This window comes from Silurus aristotelis (genome assembly GCF_946808225.1).
Source record: "Silurus aristotelis genome assembly, chromosome: 11".
Classification (NCBI taxonomy): domain Eukaryota; kingdom Metazoa; phylum Chordata; class Actinopteri; order Siluriformes; family Siluridae; genus Silurus; species Silurus aristotelis.
The window spans coordinates 14,480,710-14,493,724 of NC_139584.1; the positions used below are offsets into that span (position 1 = coordinate 14,480,710).

The 13,015-nt window shown below is 42.9% G+C and overlaps 1 long non-coding RNA gene across 1 annotated transcript in view; it reads left to right on the forward strand.

Moving 5' to 3' along the window:
* Nucleotides 1-12,746: 12,746 nt before the first annotated feature.
* The window catches only part of LOC310732916, a 302,995-nt gene continuing 302,726 nt past the window's right edge, over nt 12,747-13,015 (forward strand). Inside the window, exon 1 of the long non-coding RNA XR_014535583.1 lies at nt 12,747-12,854. This is a non-coding gene — a long non-coding RNA (uncharacterized lncRNA). The remainder of the gene's footprint in view (nt 12,855-13,015) is intronic.

Genomic DNA, 13,015 nt, shown 5'->3' on the forward strand with positions numbered 1-13,015 from the left:
TGTCCTGTACTGTTGTAACCTTCAGAAAATTTTGTTGTAATCTTTTTCCATGCTACAGTCATTGTTGTTCTCTAATTTTGATCAGTGTGTTTTCTGCAAAATAATGTATTTTTTGGAAATGCCCTAGTTATTTTGTGGAAAAGGTGTTCTGGTAGCATGGTATAGACAGGACAAAAACTCCTTCAACTGTTGAGCAGTGAAGATGACATTATTTCAGAATTGTTCAATTGTTTATAAATTGTTCTCTAATTTTGATCGCCACTGTATGTGTCAGGGATCCACCTGCCACACCCCCTTTGGTGGCTCTCTATGCCTCCGCTCTCCCTAGAGCCCCAGGTTTAACCACGCACACCTGGGGCTCATCATCAATCATGCCTCCACTCTCTCTGGAGCTCCAGGCCTAATCACGCACACCTGAGGCTCCTCATCACCCCACCCCGCTCCTACATAAACCACTCTCTCACATTCACCCAGCGTTCGTTATTGTATGTGTTGGACTTTACGTGCGGGTTATGTTTTTCGCGTTTCGGTTTTCACACCTGACTCCTCTTAATGCATTCCATTCGGACTTCAGAATCCCGTACCGGCTGCGCTTCCCCTCCCCGTGCATCTTGGGTCAGCTACACTTCTCCCAAAGCGCACTTTGGACTCTCTCTCAACCGAAGGACTGCCGTGTGCGTGTGTGTGTGTGTGTGTGTGTGTGTGTGTGTGTGTGTGTGTGTGTGTGTGTGTGTGTGTGTGTGTGTGCTTGTGTGTATCTCTCGCTCACACTTGTCTTTAAAACCCAAGCGAGCTGCACTCCGGCTTCCGCCTTTTGTTTTGCTCGCACTCTGACAGAGTAACGAACCCCTGAAAAGGAATATACAAAAAAAGAAAATAAAATTGGAAAGGAAAATGATTGAATTACCGTCGTGGTCCCGGTTCTCACCAGGGAACTAGGGATGGTCACCGCAGATCTCCACCATCTTTCTCCCGCTACCGAGAGCACGGATCCGCTCCAGTGTTTCCCGAAGAGCTCCGTTCCGCACCAGAGTTTCCTGGAGAGCTCCGCTTCATCCCAGGACCTCCAGGGGATTTCCACCCTGCTCCAGACCCTGCACCAGGCCCTCCAAGATGGCTCTGCTCCGCCCCAGGACCTCCAGGAGATCTCCGCCCTGCTCCAGGCCCTTCAGGATGGCTCCACTCCGCCCCAGGGCCTCCAGGAGATCCTCAGCCTGCTCCAGGACCTCCAAGAGAGCACAGCTCCGCCCCAGGTCCTCCAGGTGAGCGCAGCTCTGCCCCAGGACCTCCTGGTGAGCTCTCTCTGTTCCAGAACGTCCCGGTGAGCTCCGCTCCGCTTCAGGGTTTCCCCGAGAGCTTCACCCCACTCCAGTGTGTCCAGGAAAACTCAGCTCCACCCCAGGACCTCCATGAGAGCTCAGCTCCACCCCAGGACCTCCATGAGAGCGACGTCTCACCCTCGTGCTCCCTTAAAGGCGACGTCTCGCCCCAGAGCTCCTCCGTCGGCGACGTTTCGCTCCCGAGCTCCCCGGAAGACGACGCTTCACTCCCGAGCTCCTTCATCGACGACGTCTCGCCCCCGTGCTCCTTCGTCTGCGACGTCTCGCCCTTGTGTTCCTCCGTCAGCGCTGTCTCACTAAAGAGCTCCTCCGACGAGGATGTCTCAGCCCCAAGTCTCCCACGAGGTGGCGGAATACCTCCGAACCTATCTGAAGGCGAAGCCACACCTCCTAGACCGGCTGAGGGCGAAGTCGTGCCTCCGAGTCCCCCTCCGAGTCCCCCTCCGGACGACGTTTCCTCCAGGTCCCTCGGAGGATGACAAGGCACTCCCGGGTTCCTCTGAAGGTGTTGTCATGACTCACAGCCCCGACGAAGGGGTCACTGTGTCCCTCATCTCCGCCGTGGTTGTTGCACGGTCTCTGGAGTCCGCTGTGGGTGACACGCGGCCTCTGGTTTCGGCCGTGGGCGTTGCTCGGCCTCTGGACACCACCGAGGACGTTCTTTTGCTCCCGGTCTCCACCAAATGCGTCACTCGGCCTCCGATCTCCATGCTGGACATCACTCCGCTCCAGACCTCCCTGGTGGGTGTCAATCCGCCCCTGATCACCACTGAGGGCCTCACTCCGTCTCTGGTCTCCGCTGTAAGAGATCGATGGTAGCCTGGCCGAACCTCTCCCATAGCAGCCTCACTATCTGCGGGTGGAGACGCCACTCTCCGTTGGGCGGGTTTCCCCTCGACAGAAGGTCTGCGCCCCTGTTTAAAACGCCCGGGACGTGAGTCGCCCGTAAAGACAGGAAATGCTGTGTGCTCCATACCAACAACTTGTGAGCCAGAGGATTGAAGCTTGGAGGAGCGCATACCGCCTTGACGGTTGCTATGCGCTACAGCTGTCATATTGTCGCAGCGCACCAGCACATGGTGCCCCTAAAGGTGGGGCAAAAAATGCTTTAGAGCTTTCAACACAGTGAGGAGCTCCAGATAATTTATATGGGCTGAAAGAAGTGAGTTTGGCCATACACCGTTCACTGACCTGCCCTCCTGAGTGGATCCCCACCCTGTTAAGGAGGCATCTGTCGTCACCACTTTCCGCAGCATGATCGCCCCGAGAGGGGTCCCATGCGCGTAAAATCCCGCAGCTTTCCAGTGACATAGCGGCAAAAATCGCGCAACGGGCTGAGATGAAGGGACAGAATCCACCTCATATAAGCTCTCATTCTCAAAAGACCCAGAGGCAAAACATGGGTAGCCGAAGCCATCAGACCCTGTAATCTGAGACATGTGCGATACTGTATGCGCGCTCCTTTCCTGAACCGCGCGAGACAGTTCATGAATGAAGAAATGCGCTTCTGTGACAGGCGCATGCGCATCGTAACAATATTCAGCTCCAAACCCAAGAAAATTACCTCCTGAGCGGGCGTGAAATTGCTCTTGTTTACATTGACTCTGAAACCGAGCGCAGCGATGTGTGAGAGCACACGGGCAGTGTTTTGAATCACTTTCTCTCTCGAATCGGCTATAATAAGCCAATCGTCTATGTACGTCAGGATCCTGAATCCTGCTGATCTCAGTGGCGCAAGCTCCGCCTCTGCACACAGACAGAACGTCCTCGGACTCAGAGCGAGACCGAACGAAAGAACTGTGAATTCGTAACACACGCCTTGGTAGGCGAAACGAAGGAATTTCATGTGAGGAGGATAGATGCGGATGTGGAAAAAAGCATCGCTCAGACCGATCGAGCAAAACCAATCGATCTGCTTAATCGAATGAATGAGAGAGCCGTGTGATAACATTCTGAAATTGTATTTCCTTAAATGTTTGTTCAACACTGAGATCCAGAATAGGACGGAGAGAACCGTCCTTCTTCGGGACCAGGAAATAGCGAAAGTAAAAACCCTGATTGCTTAGATGCTGGGATACAACTCGAATCGCTCTCTTCTCAAGAAGAGTTGAGATTTCGTCTCTCAGAACGTGAGCGGAGACTTCGTCCATATGGGACCATACCACTCTATTGAACCGCGGGGGTGTTTTGGCAAACTGAAGCCTGTAACCCCTCGTGACTGTGTGAATTACCCAATCGGGGGCTGAGACAGACAGCCAGCTCGTCACGTGACTCCCGAGCATCCCCACACAACCCGGTGAAATGTTGAGAGCCAATCTGGCCGGATCGCTCATTAATGGTGCAATGGCGCCATCTGGTGGCCAAACCAGAGACGACATGCGGGGATCTGGGGAAAAATTCTCTCCCAGAAACGAATTCATTAGATACGTTAGATTTAATAAAGTTTTTTGTGTTTCTCTGTGAAAAACAGGGGCCGTAGCCTTTATTAAGTTTGTGAGAAAAGTGTGAAGGGGTGTGTTTGGTGACACTGCTTCTGCACTTAATCTCACATCTATCCCCGCTGGAACGAGGAAACGCACTTCGGACGACACGGGGAACAGTGAAGCCTGTGCGGCAAAGAGAACGACCCTCGCCGGCGAGGGGGGGCTGACCTCGCTGAAAGAGAACCTGCGTCTTTTGCACGGGGGAACTTGGAGGGAATAACAGGGATCCGGAGGGCTGGCCGCCCATGCACGCGGATCGAAAGCCCCCTGTGGTCGAGCATCAGGACAGCCACTTGTAGTGGGGATGACGTCCCGTCGCGGAAGCGTTAGATGGACGCACAGATGGCGTCAGGTGCTGCGCTGGCTTCCACAAGACCGCGTTTCAGATCGAGCGGGTTTTCCCAATAATATCTCATGTGTTTTGCACATGCAGGGAGGACGGGAAGAAGCTGCTTCCTCGGGCCGGAAGGAGGTCCCAGAAGCTTACCGTCGTATACGTCTCTCTCCTGATCCGAAGCATTCCTCCGAGTCGGAGAGGTCAAATTCGCCACACTGCGAAGTAATGAGTCTGTGACGCAGGAGCTTTTTTGGGAGCGCCAGGCAATGGCCACAGTTCTCCGGGAGGTCAAAAGCTTCTTGCGCATGCTTAAGACCCATACAGACAACGCAGAAGGGATGGGCATTCCTGGCGGCGGTGAGAGCAGCGCACGCGGCCGGGCAGGCACGTGATAGGTTGTCCACCGGTTTCACCGGAGCCGCTTTAGAAAACACCATGATAGAAGGTAAAAAACGCAGGCGGGCAGCCTATAGAAAAAAAAACGGGATAGCAAGCGTGGGCTGCTCGCGAAGCTAACCTGGCTGAGGACGTGCACGTCTGGCGGAGGCTAATCAGACGATATGTCCTCCTGAAGACGAAAAAGTGCAGTTCAAGAACCAGGGAGCTGTGAGGTACGATTGCAGAAGTCGCGAGAAGCGAATGTTAACTGAGGATAGGGAGCGCGTGCAGGTGCCTTATGCACTCGGGTAAGGGCCGTTGCCTTACCTGCCATTGGGCACGCGCTCCTGTCTGTCAAGCCAGACTTGGTGCAATTGGATGCTTCTGCAGAGGTCAGGTATGAATGTCCTTCCCATAGGTGGATCTCGAACACGAGATGGTGAAAGAGAACCCTATTGTACGAGCAACTAATAGTATGAGCAAACGAAGGCACGAGCAAACCCACGCTGCCGGTTCCCCGCTATTGGCCGAGGGTAGTTGCTTAGTTGATCTCATGTCTCTTGGTCGCTCTCGTTGTTTAGTGCAGCAAAAACTTTACTTTTTTAAAGTGTTATATTTTTATTTCACTAGAAAGCTTTTCTTTTACTGAGACGCACACCACGCTCGTACTTTTAGACTATTTTCTTCTTGGTTTCAATGGTAAATTCTATTTATTTTACCTTCAACTGTTGAGCAGTGAAGATGACATTATTTCAGAATTGTTCAATTGTTTATAAATTGTTCTCTAATTTTGTTCTCTAATTTTGAGACTAAGACAAGCTTGATTGGCTCAGATGTTGTCCAGCATTTGTGGCGATGCCCTGGTGAGGAAAAACAAGAAAATATTTTTTTTCCTACAGTCAAGCATTGTGGTGGTAGCTTCATGGTCTGTGGCTGCATGAGTGCTGCTGGTACTGGGAAGCTACGATTCATTGAGGAAAACATGGATTCCAACATGTACTGTGACATTCTGAATCAGAACATGATGCTTATCCTTCAGAAACTGTGCCGAATGGCAGTTTACCAACATAACAACCCAAAACACACCGCCAAGATAACAACTGCCTTGCTGAGGAAGCTGAAGGTGATGGGGTGGCCAAGTATGTCTTCAGACTTAAACCCTATTGAGCACCTGTGGCATCCTGGTTGAGAAGCACCATGTGTATAACATCCAGCAGCTCCTTAAGGTGTGGAAGAGGAGTGGAAGAGGATCCCAGCAACAAGATCTGGTAAATTCCACGTCCAGGAGGATTAAGGCAGTGCTAGGTAACAAACTATTGACACTTTGGACACAGTTTTGACATGTTGACTTAGGGTCTACTTACTTGTTGCCAGCTATTTTGACAATAATGGCTGCATGTTGAGTTATTTTCAGAGGATAGAAAATACTATTATTGCAATGGCACACTGACTACTCTAAAATATATCCATTTTTAATTTCTATAGTATTGTCCCTTGAGAAGATATACTAAAACGGTTGCTGAAATGTGATGGATGTACTCACTTTTGTGAGATACTGTATGTGTGTTCAAGTGTATGTTTGTGTGTCTGTATGAAAACTTTTCAGATCCTCTCCATGGTGGTTAGCATCTTTTCTACATGCAGTTTCATGAGGCACAACACAATGGTGGCTAAAGCTGCATCACTAGAGCTCCAGACATTGTGAGAAGCAGTACGACACACGCACACAAATGCACACAAATGCACACAAACGCACACAAACGCACACACAGCATTTTACATATTACTGAGATGGATCACAAAAATATATATATTTTTCAAGATTTATGTCAAGATCATTTAGAACATATATTATAACATCAGCCTTGAATAGAGCTACTCAGACTACATGATGTCCTTGTCCTATTTACCAATCTTCTGTCCTCCGTAAAAAGCCTCCATCTGACTTTAGAAAAGTGCCAAAAAAGGAAACATGACATTACGTTATTTTCCCTGTCATGAATCAGACAAATACATTGAATAGAGATTTGCTTGTGAACTCGATAAGTACATAAAAGAAGATGTAATGATGCAGCTGTATAATGAGAAATGTTAGAGAAGCAGCTAGCCTTACAATTTAAACAATCAATCTAGAATTCTGTACATTTAATTATATGTATTTTTATACAGTTATGTCGAAGTATACTTGTGCTTTAAGTAACTCTGCTTCTGAACAGGTCTGTCAGGAAAAGAATCCAGGTGACATAGGTGTGCTAAAGACTGACCAGGCCCTGTCCAAAAAACACACAACTTATATCCCAGCCAGAAAGTTAATCCCAGTTGCTGTTATCTCTGCTGTCATGTTTATTTTTATTTGACATTTTGAATATATTGCAGAAAAAACAGCAACATGCACCTCTTGAGAAACAACAACATGGCAACATTAAATCTGCACATCGATTTAGGAATAAAAAAAAAAATAATATTGAATAAGTAATGAGTTGGATGAAATGCTTGTGATAAAAATTTTAATAAAGACATGCTGGCCTTAGCTTCCCACGTGCATTTAGATCAGAAAACAGTAGAGGGCGGAATTGAAAACATTGTCACCTTTACTGATATTCCAACGTGTCCGCCATATTGGAACGGTAGAAATCGAGTTTATATGGGGTGTATTTAAGTGAGATTTATGTCCCTCTCCTTTTAGATTAATGTTTTTTTTTTTCTTTTTTGAATTTTTTAAATAATTTTAAATATTAATATTATTCAAGAAATTAGATTTATTGTTATTATAGGCTGCTTGATAATTCATTAATGCAAATTGAATACACAAGTCACACACCCATTATTACAAAAAATTTAATTTTAGGAAACACTAAATAATTACAATAACTATATTTATTTTTAGTAATTCCTTACATTCTAGTAAAAATTTATATTGAAATAAATATACTTAAATGCACAAACCACATCACTTATCACTGCAATTTGTTTCAGTCTTAATCAATATCCTTTTTTTTTTGCATTGTTTTTTATTCGAGAGTAAACACTTATCATACTTTATACTTCCTATTCTTAGTAAGAAATTACAATCCAGAAAGCATCAATAACAGTGGTGCAACATGCATTTCACACCTAGGCCTTCAGTGGTGTCCTACCTGAATCAATCCACCTCGTCAAAATCAGAATCAGAAACAGGTTTATTGGACAATTGTGTTGACACACTCAAGGAATTTGGTTCCAGCCGTTAGTGATTCTCAAAAGTGCAGACATAAATAACACTACACATTTAGCTTTGACTATACAAGACAAAACAGACAAGATAAGACAAAACAGACTATATAAGACAAAACAGACAATGTGAGACAATATGGACAGTATTAAGAGTATTAATTAGGAATACAGAGTATATGACAGATCATTAATGTACTTAAAATGTGAGAGTGCATTTAGTGCAAATAACAGTATTGTGCATCAGGAACGATCTAAAGATACTTTAGAACTTTTGTATTATATACAGCAACATTAGTGTGTGTAACATATACAGATGATGTGATGACTGACAGTTCTGACAATGCAGTACATATCGATATGAAGCAGGGAATATAATTATGGTGAGTTATTAATAAGGGTGATTGCCTGGGGAAAGAAACTGTTCCTGTGTCTGGCAGTTTTGGTAAACAGAGTTCTGTAGCACCTGCCAGAAGGGAGGAGCTGAAAGAGGTTGTGTCCATGGTGCAAAGGGTCGGTAGTGACCCTCTTAATAATTAATATAATATAATATAAATTACTTAAATGTAATGATCACAGAAACCATCAATATTAAACAGGAACACATGATAACCGAGCGCTGCATCGCAGAGAAGAATCTCATGCAGTTAGATTTAATGCCATTACTAAACCAAAAGTATAAATGGTTTTTGAAAAAGCTTAACAACTAATTTGGCGGACTTATCTTCACAATGTCCAGCTTCTGTTTTTAAGTCTGTCTTGTAAATGTCCTTGTGAAAATGTAACTGTGGCCAAATCAATTTTGTGTCCTCTGTTAGCCATTGTGGAATAATTATTGTGAAAGTATTAATCTACACAAATATATTTGAGTAGTTTGTTACAGATGCGATTTGTGAGTTCTAACTAGTGTGCTCCATGACAATCCATTTAAAGGATATAAAAATTGAAATGTTAGTGTATGCCTGCCAGATGGCCCTGGCATTGACAAATTAAAATCTGTTCAGTTATAGCAAGAGTTTCATTGCGATGTATTCAAAGCTACAGGCACCTACACTGTTGATTTTCAAGACTTCAAATCAGATATCCTCGACCCCTGCAACACATGATTACTGAAATACAAGTGAATAGACTCTATAATATGAACAAACACTACTTGGAAGCAGTGCAACCAAGAGAAAAGCTAAATAAAGAGAATAAATTATTGGGAATAATTTAATACAGGATTTTAAAAAGAATATATTAAAATGTAAGTCAGTGATTCTAATTAGAGTGTATTGGAAGAGGTGCACCCTAAAGCAGGGGTGTCAAACTCAAAGCACACTTTAGGTCACAGGCCGAACAGGACAAACATTTATTGAACACACTATAACAATGTTTTTTTTTTTTTTTATTTGAATAAAAAGACAAGAATATTATTCCAGAGTAAATAAACTGAAACTTTAAATAACTTAAAATATTTTGCTTTCCATAAAAATATATCCTGTCAAAATTATACAAGTTAAAAATATGAACATGCTGCGAAAAAACCCTGAACAAATCAATAAAAATTGTGCTTTTAAGTAAACGTTAAAATAACAACAAATCAAAACAATCAGGTTTCTTTGCTTTTATGCCATTTTATAAAAAATAATCTTAAACTGCAAATAACTTAAAATATTTTGCTCTCCATAAAAATATCTCCTGTTAAACACAAGACGTCTCACAGCTTCATCATGCAGCTCTTCAGAAACTCTCCCTCAGTAAATAACCGGCTGATGTGCCTCTGATTTCTCCTGTTTTCACACTAGCTTCACTTTGTGATTTTGCTCAGGTGAAAAACGTCTGCTGAAATGTCAGATTCTTCTTTAACTCTTCTACTTTCCGTATCTTCTGCTCTGCATTCAGGTTTTTCAGCTTCTCCTGATGTTTTGTTTCGTAGTTCCGTCTTAGATTCAATTCCTTAATTACAGCCACATTCGTTTTACAAATAAGACACACGTGTTTACCGCCAGTATCAGTAAACATCTACTCAGAATCCCATCGGTTTTGATTTGTTTTCAGAATCAACTTTTCGCCACTGTGAGGCGCTGTTTCAAAATAACTGTACAATAGGGTTAAATACATCAACAGAAGCTCCACTTGATTGACGCTGGAATGTTCCCAGGTAGTCTAGCGTTGGGTAAGGCAGCTGAAGCGCTGCATTATGGGATCTGTAGTTTGTGTTATCAGCGCTTCATATCCGTCGGGCCGGATTTGGCCCGTGGGCCTGAGTTTGACACCCCTAAAGCATTCCGATTTTTCTTCTTCTTTTTTCGGCTTCTCCCATTAGGGGGCGCTACAGCGGATCATCCGTCTTCATACACCCCTGTCCTCTACATCGGACTCTTTCAAACCAGAGGTTTGAAATGGTTTCCTAAAGAATTCCGATTAAAAAAAATTAAACATAATAAAATTTTTCTTTTCCCAATTATCTTTTTCTGCGTCGTGAACATCATGTACACTCTATTTTGAAGTGGAAAAAGCATGCTCATTCATTACCTCATTTTCTATAATTTACTACTTTTATTTTACTACAGTATTGATAGCAGATATGTCTTCTTGAAGTAAGATAAAAAAAAAACATTCAATAATAATAATAATAATAATAATAATAATAATATCAAAGTGGTGATTTGGTGCCCTCTGCCATCCATGTGGCCCATATGCCTGACATAATCTGCAGTTAAACCATTTACACGGCAGGTGGTTATTCGCCTCCATGTCTAATATTAAAATTGTGTAATGCACACCGTGGATTACCCCTTATTAATACAACACTTCTATAAACAAGAAATTAATATTGAGAAATTGACATTTCGGACACAATATGGCTAAAAGTTTTGTTAAGCTAGAAATATACCTAAATATGTCCTGAAGAAGGTGCGCTAACTGATTGGTTGTGCTCGTCAGGCCCACATTGATTTACTACATCAGCTTCACTTCTGTTATGATCTTAGACGATATATACTTTAGACACTAGATGGAGACATTCCGTCTTTTGTGGCTTCACTAACCAAATGTCACTAACAATAGTTCCAAAAAAGTTACTTTAATTCTCTCCCCAACAGTAGCATCGTATTTAACCAATGAAATTGTTAGGTTTTCATTTCTCTCCGTCATGTTTATGTGCAATATGTTGTTGTCATCCATTAAAGATTACTACAAATATAACTTCTTAAATTTGTTTTATTTTCTGTTTACGTCTCAATGCACTGGTATAACATCAGTGCACGAGGGAGCAGCGCCAGGTTCACCTGACTCAAAATCAAAATAAAAGTCCCATCAATTAACACATGCGCACAATGAACTCTTACACATATTTGGGTATACAACGGTCTCGTAATCTGACATAAAAGAAATATAATATTAATAATAATAGTAAACAACATAATATAACACAACTGATGAGAACATAACTCAACACCCCCACTTGTTCTCATCATCTTAAGCCATGTATAATGACATCACAAATATTTAGTTCCCAAACAGAAAACATTTGAACTTTAGAATTTTAATTTTTGATACAGATTTTGTCAAAACGTCTGCCACCATGTCTTCAGTTGGGCAGTACACAATATGTATTTTTCTTTCACTGACAGCATCACGGATAAAATGATATTTCACATCAATGTGCTTAGATCTAGATCTATTGACTGGATTTCTACTCAGTGGCCCCCTGATTATCACCATACATCGTGGTGCAAGTGTAAACACTACTGTCCATGCCATTTAGCAGTTGAGTTAAGTACATGCTTTCCTGAGTAGTGTTTGCTAGACCAATGTATTCAGCTTCACAGGTCGACAGTGCCACTGTCGGCTGTTTCTTAGACTTCCATGAAATAACAGGGCCTTGTTCTGTCAGGCTGAAACAGTATCCTGAAGTGCTACGCCTATCTTCTTCAGAAGATGCCCAGTCAGAATCACTGAATGCTATTAGACTTAAAGTCTTGTCTGTTTTCTTGAAACAAAGCTCGTAGTCAGCTGTACCTTTTAGGTATCTCAGGACATGTTTAGCAGCTACTAAGTCATGTATTTTAGGCTTTGCAAGGGTTTGTGACAGTTTACTGACTATCCAGCTAATGTCTGGTCTGGTACAGGTCATTGCATAGATCAAGCTTCCAACAAGTTCACGGTATTCCTTGGAGTTCTCAATCTCATTGTTGTTTTCTCCCTCATTCTTATCACATTCCACTTTTAATTCACTCGGGGTAGCTCTTGGTTTACAGTTTGACATTCCAAACCTTTCAAGTATTTTGAGAATGTACCCTTTCTGATTCATTTTAATTTCTCCCTCTTTTTGCTCAAACTGAATTCCCAAAAAATAAGATATTTTCCCGAGATCCTTCATGTTAAATTTGGACTTCATTTTTTCTTTAAAACTGTTGAGCTGATCTTCACTGCTTGCTGTAATTATCAAATCATCTACCCAGATGATCACTATGATTGTCTCATTTTCAATCTGTTTTCTATACACACAGTGATCAGACTGATTTCTTTCAAAGTTGTTTTGTTCAAGATGATCATTTAAAAGTTTGTACCAGTTCCTTCCAGACTGTTTTAGACCATACAGAGATTTTTTTAACTTGTATACTACCTTGTCTCCTATGCTAGATGTTTCTTCAAAACCTTCTGGTTGTTCTAAGTATATGTCTTCCTCTATTGGAGCTTGCAGATATGCTGTTTTGACGTCCATCTGATGAACCAAAAATTATTCTGAGCGGCTATCTGCATTAATGCCCGTACAGAGGTGAGATTTGCTGTAGGAGCAAATGTCTCATGGTAATCTATGCCTGCAGTTTGGTTGTATCCTTTTGCAACATACCTAGCCTTGAAGATTTTTCTTCCTTCTGCATTTTCTTTAAGGGCATATACCCATCTTCCCCCTATTGTGTTTCTGCCCTCTGGTAGAGTTGTCAATTCAACCGTGTCATTTTCTATAAGTGACTCCATCTCTTCCTTCATAGCATGTTCCCATCCGGTAGCATCAGGTGATATAAGGGCTTCTCTATAGGTTTGGGGAACTCCACACACTGCCCTGTAACAATAATCGACACTCACATTGGTTACATCGTCTTTAAAGTCTGTCAGGTAATCTTGTAAATACTTTGGGGCTCTCTTTTCTCTTTTTGAGTGATAATGTTTTTGACTAGCATTGTCTGTTGGACCTGTATTGCTTTTGTTGTTTTCTGTTTCTACTTTTTTTCATAGTTTCATCATGTTCTGACACCTCTGTGTTGTCTTTATCTATA